We start from the raw sequence: 6,280 nt of genomic DNA, 5'->3' as shown, positions 1-6,280 counted from the left end.
CTTTGACTTGATCATTTTAACTAATGAAACTATGTTGCATTCAATTATAAACTCTACCGATACGTTTAGGTCATTTTCCTGATGAAAGACAAATCCTCTCCCAGTTTTTAAGTCTTTCAGACCCTCTGAAAAGTTTTCTTCCGCAGTTTTTTTGCAGTAGCTCCATATTTTTGATCAAACTCAGACTAGCTTCTGTGACCGTGCTGAAGATGCTGCCACCGTATCTCATACATGCTGGGCATGTTGTGGTTCATCACGCTATGCAGTATATTTTGGTAACCTCTCACAGGGTTTTGTAAGAAGAATGAGAAGATACTATAAAGTCAGAACAAAGTCCAACTCTTTCCTGAACTCGTTTGATGTGTCTCCTATATGGCTTTTGACAAACTGGAAATGGAAATTCTCAAAGGTTTCTTTCATCAATGTCCTTCTTCTCTGCAGTTTGTGATAAAGTCCACATCTGTTGATTGTATGAATTATAAGTTTTCCTTTTAACATATTTTCCCACTTTAGCTGCAGATCTCTGCAGCCATTCCAGAGTTGCTTTGGTCCTGTTGGCTGCTTCTCTTCTGAACTCCTGACCTGATCTCGGTCTGGGTACACTGCAAAAACAATCTAGAAATTAGTAAGAAAAATTCTAAAATTAAGTGTATTTACCCTTAATTTCAGTAGGTAAATAAGACGATTTGCCAATGGAATGAGTATATTTACTCCTAAAGTAAGATAATTAGATATTATACACTTAAATAGGACACTGCAATAGTTTTTTCTTGTTTTAAATATAAATGAACTTGTTCTATTGGCAAAGTGTCTCACTTACCTGCTAAATTCAAGCAAAAAAAAACTTATTTTAAGCAAAAATTACTTAATTAGATTTCAATTTTTTTGCAGTGTAGTCTATTGTTGTGCCATTCTCAGATCGATGTGTTGTTTAAAGCTGGGGTTTTATTTTCCAACCTCAGCTTGCTTTAATCTTCCCCGTGGTTCTATCTCTCCTAAGTCCAACATGCATTTCTAAATAAATTAATAGCAATGAATTTTATCTACCGGTACATGCATCAGGTTAATTGAAGTAAATGCTGCCCATTTTTTAGTGCAAAAACCTTGAATTCTATATAAATTTGTTCCCCATTCTTTACAAAAATCATCTATTTTTAAACAAATGTTAAGGAGGTAAAGTTTAGGGTACATTGCAGAACTTTAAAAGGTAAATATTTGTTTTCTTTTCCATAAATATTCTTAATACACCGGAAAAAAATCCAAATCTAGATAAGTAATTTTTTCTTAAAATAAGTGCATTTGTTCTTGAATTAAAAGAGACAATTTGCCAATGGAACAAGACAATTTACATTTAAAATAAGAAAACACAATTGCATTGTTTTATTTCAAGTGCATTTTATCTAAATATCTTATTTTAAGAGTAAAAATACTCGTTCCATTTGCAAATCATCTCATTTACATACTCAAATTAAGGGTACATACATTAATTTAAGAATTTTTTACTTATTTCTAGATCGTTTTTCCAGTGTATTGCCGTACATGTTAAATGACTTTTCCTGTATTCGTGGATATTTTCCCATATATGCTCCCTTTGTGAGTTGAAGAGAAAGTGTTTTGAAACAAATTCTTTGCACATGTGGTGGGTGGAACAACCCTGGCACCCTCATTCTCCCTGGCTACTTAGTTTAGATTTTTGTTTAGTGAAATGAGAGGGAACAGTGAGTGTGAAGACAAACCACAAAAACAATCACAATTTCACCTCAAATCCCATCATACGCTCCACAGGAAAGTAAGAAAGTTAAACTTTAGTCTAGTGCAACAAAATGGGCTATATTAGAGTCTAATCAGCAATGGAATAAAATTAGAGTAGATAGTGAGGAAAAGCTCAAACTATCTGTTTTTTGCTAAAAAGGTAAGATGCTCCATTTGAAATAACTACAGTATTTATATCTTTTTCACCTCAGATAACATTAAACCTCTAAACAAAAAAAAAAAGAAAAAACTGTGCTGCAGCAGCAGACTGCAGTGCCCGCTCTCCTCTCACATGCATGTGCACAATAATTGTGTCATTTCAACTTGTCACCAGAGGGTGCAAAAACTCTGTAACTTGCACTTTTTTCCTCTTTGAAAGTCTCTATATCCTGAATTTTAAAGCCTTCCAAAGTCATCTGGTGACATATATGCGATGAGATATTACCTTTGTATCCACTGGTGCTATTTTTCCATCCTTGCCCTTCACTGCAGTGCTGCTGTGTGGGTGCCACTCATTTCACAACATAGAAATGCTATGGCGGATGTAGCTTGGTATTACGCAACTTCTAGCGATGAGCCTCCTCTTTAGGAAGGAGACCTCTCGCAACAGAAAAACACCACATTCAAGGTTGTTGCTTCTTGGAGAGGTTAAAAAAAACCACTGTATTATATGCATTCTCTTTTCTAAGAGCAGAATTCGCAATGATAACTTATTTATTCATGTAAATATAACCTTCAACATTATTCGTTACAGGAATAGCAATAGGTCTCTGAGAAGGTTGAAAATACCCGGTTTGATCCCAGCAGCCTGCACTCTGGGTCCCTGAGTAAGACCCTTCACCCCTGATTGCTCCCCAGGCGCCGCACAGTGGCAGCCCACTACTCCCCAACGGGAAGGGTTAAGATGCAGGAGTTAATTTCTCCATAGTGCGATCAATGATACTCATCTGTACTATGGAGACATTGATGTTTATGGTTGTCCTTTGAATGGCTAGGAGTCCCTTTTATTCTTTTGTTGTTTTTGTTTTCTTTGTTATGTAATTTTTTATGTAAATTGAACTTTGAGTCTGCAATAAAATATATTACAACGATTTTTAATTATTAAAACATTAAAAGCCCAATAAGTTGATTTTGGTTAATATAGGCTCCTGAATTAAGGTGACATTAAAAAATACTGTATTCATCTGAAATTGAGATTACATGTTGGTGTAACTCTGGATTTTAATTGTTGTGCAACAGACTTTATATTTTAAACAGATCAATATTATAGTGCAGAACATACATGGATTTGAATCAAAGACTTAATCATAAATAATGTTTTAATCTAAAGTAAACGATTGAAAGAAAAATCAAAAGACTTATGATGCATTTTAGATCCGTAATGAAAGACAAAAAAAACAAAGACTTTATGATAAACCCTACGGGTGCAGTGCGGGATTTTTAGCTACAGAAGAAAACAACTGCTTGGGCTTTTTTTTTTTTTAAAAAAAAACAACATTCTCACATGCCCCAAAAAATAGCACATTGGGAAACAGCACAATTAAAAATAATTACACCATTTTTAATCATCAGATTTACTTCTGCTTTAGCAACAGATGAGTGGGTAATAAAAGCATTCATATAGTTTCTGTTCTTTTCATAGCCTTTTTTAGCTGCTTTCTGATAAATAAAGGAATTGTTTTATGAATTTAGGACCACAACTAATCTTTTTGTGAAATTTTTGGCTCTAGTTCAATTACTACAACTGGTTACCAGAGGATAACTCTTTTCTTAAGACTGTTTAAATGTCTCATATTTAGCCAAGAGGACGTCTATGACTTGTTGATGATAGAAAACGAAAAATAGGGGAACAAAATTAAAGGTAGTTACAGTAGCATCACCAGGCTGTTGATGCTATGTTAATTATTCAAATCAATTCCCAGCCAACTAATCTACCTAAGTCACATTAAATTATACAAAAAAGGACATGAAATAATACACACAAAATCAACAATTAACAATTGCTTCTCAACTGTCTCTCCTTTCTGCAGAAATTGTATCCATAATTGTGTATTTCAGTTCTTCTTTTGCAAACCTACATTTATGAACCCGACAAGGTTCAAAACTTTTTTTTTTTTTTTACCTAAAATGGAGACATTTTTTTTTACAGTGCAAAAGAATAGCAAATAGGTGATGGAAGTGAAGAGTGGAATAACTTGTTTAATATAAATGTTGTAGTAAATTTTCTTTCAACATCTGCTTTGGGCCATCTTTGGAGACTCTAAACAATATTTGTCATCTTTAGATGAAAACATTCTCCAAATCTGTTATATTGTGGTAGCATATCTCGGCAACATTCCTCTTTAGGTTATTACAGATTTTTTGTTTTTAATTTAACTCTTAACTCTGGCTCAGTCATTTCACTAACTGTTATTTTTGTTTACTGAAAACTTTCTCTTATTGAGTTTTGTGTACAATTGCTGCTTTTTGTGATGCAGACACCTTAAATAGTTCTTCATCTTTAAGGTGCGTATTTTACTAACGGAGTACTTATTGATATTTGGAAGTATTCATATCTCAATGAATAAAACATTAGTCCTGTAACCTTTCACGATGGGTGCAATGTTTTTTGACTGATATGCAGGGTTATTTTTTGGGGGGGAAAATAAAGTATTCAGACCTGTGGTCCAGAGGTCTGAGTCTGGTTTCACATTTCCCCTCAAGGATCTGGGAACCTGTAACAAAGCCTGAAGGATTTCTGCAGGAAAACAGTTCTGTCTCTCAACCTTAATTTTATCCACACCAATGAGGAACACAGGAGGTTGTTTTCACATGAATTGTTGAACATAGACACTACTTTCCTCTACTGCTAGATTATTGTTAGTCTCAGGTTCATATATAGCCTTACCAAGCAGATTTTGTTTATATCTGTTTGTCAATTTTTGAGAAAAGGTCAGGTATTATTTTGACCTCTATTACATTTTTTCCCCAAATTATTTCAATAACAAATTTAGAATTTGTTGCACCACTCTGCTGACTCATATTATGCAATTAAATCCTTATAATCGTTTATATAATCTCTGTAGATCTTAGCTTTACATTGTTAAAGATAAAAATGCCACTGTTCACATTTTATGGCAGTTTTAAGTTTTAGAAGAGCTACACTTTTAATTTATTTTTATCAGATGCTTTATAAATTATTTCAGGTATAAAACCCAAGAAGACTGCAGATGAAAACTGAAACTAAAATATTGATCAGTAACAAAGTGTTAGTTTGATTTATTGAAAATATTTATTTGCACAAAAGCCAATTGTATTTGTAAAAATAAGAAAAACTCGAATATGTATTTGTGGAAATAATGATGGCGGCTTTAGAGATTATTATGTAACTGTTTGTTTTTCTCAGAAGGTCATTTACGTCATAACAGGTGACTTATAAAAAGAAGGAAAAAAAGAACATTTCTAATCATTAGAGTTGAAAAACTAGACATTAGTCGAAGAGAAGAGCTCTTTCCAAAAATCAAAAGCTCTGGATTTATGCAATAAAATAAAAAGAAAGGAAAGAGAATGAGATGTACCTTTTTTCAGTTAAAAAATATATTTTTTAAAGATATGCTCAAAACATATTTTTTTGGTAATCTTTGCCAAATGAACAATAAGTGAAAAGAAGATTTTAATCACTAAAAAGATTATTTTTAGAGGCAATTTTAGAAAGAGACGACTCTTTAGATAAGAAAAGGAGAATAAAGTAGAATTCTCTGAGGTTTAGATGTCCCTCCCATGCTTTTATGAGTTTTGTCCTTGTGCTCAGTTTTCCTCCCACAGTACAAAGACTTGCATGTTAGTTTAATTAACCCGTCTTGTAAGAGAGGGTGTGCGCATCATTCTCCGTGCCTCTCACTGATGAACAGACGATCTGTCAAGCGTGTATACTCCCTCCTGTCATCCGGACACTAGAGATAAGATACAGCCCCTTAACAGAACTAAAGTAGGTTAAAAAAAATGGATGGACCTTGGATTTTGACCAAGTTACAACTGCAATCACTTTGCTGAAAGGAGGAATATGTGAAATAAACCTCTTAAAGTTATATTCAATTTCCACTTTTACCAGCTTTCCTGTCCTTGGGGAATAAAAGCGATTCCAACAGCAAAATATTGCCACTGCTATGGTTACGGTGTGATCAGGTTGTTGTGCAGTATTGGTTTTCGTATAACTCCTCTTTTTTTCATGTTGGCCGGAAAGGATTCAGGAATGTTAACTACAAGAAAGCTTGCAATGGAGACATCGTACTGTTAACATTTTCTCCTTTTAATTCAAATTTGATTCAAGGACAGTTTATTGATCCCAAAGGGAAATCAAATGTCATAACTTATAGAATTTCATTTCAATGCGTTGTTGTAGAAGTTGATAGCTGCAGTCCTGATGCATGTTTTGTAAATAAAAAAAAGAACTAGAGAAGCTTTAATATAATGACTCTCTGTTGTTAATCAGTTTTTCTGAAGACAAAGCTCTGTTGCAATGTTCTTCATTTTATGAGGAATTCTTCTT

General features: G+C 33.6%; 1 protein-coding gene across 2 annotated transcripts in view; it reads left to right on the top strand.

Annotated features, from left to right (window-relative positions):
• LOC107098108 (cadherin-8-like) overlaps positions 1 to 6,280 on the top strand; it is a 235,789-nt gene that overhangs the window by 162,218 nt on the left and 67,291 nt on the right. The window lies entirely within an intron of this gene.

The sequence above is a fragment of the Cyprinodon variegatus genome, unplaced genomic scaffold (genome assembly GCF_000732505.1).
Source record: "Cyprinodon variegatus isolate N-32 unplaced genomic scaffold, C_variegatus-1.0 Scaffold747, whole genome shotgun sequence".
In the NCBI taxonomy this organism is placed as follows: domain Eukaryota; kingdom Metazoa; phylum Chordata; class Actinopteri; order Cyprinodontiformes; family Cyprinodontidae; genus Cyprinodon; species Cyprinodon variegatus.
This window is presented reverse-complemented; position numbering and strand designations above follow the sequence as displayed.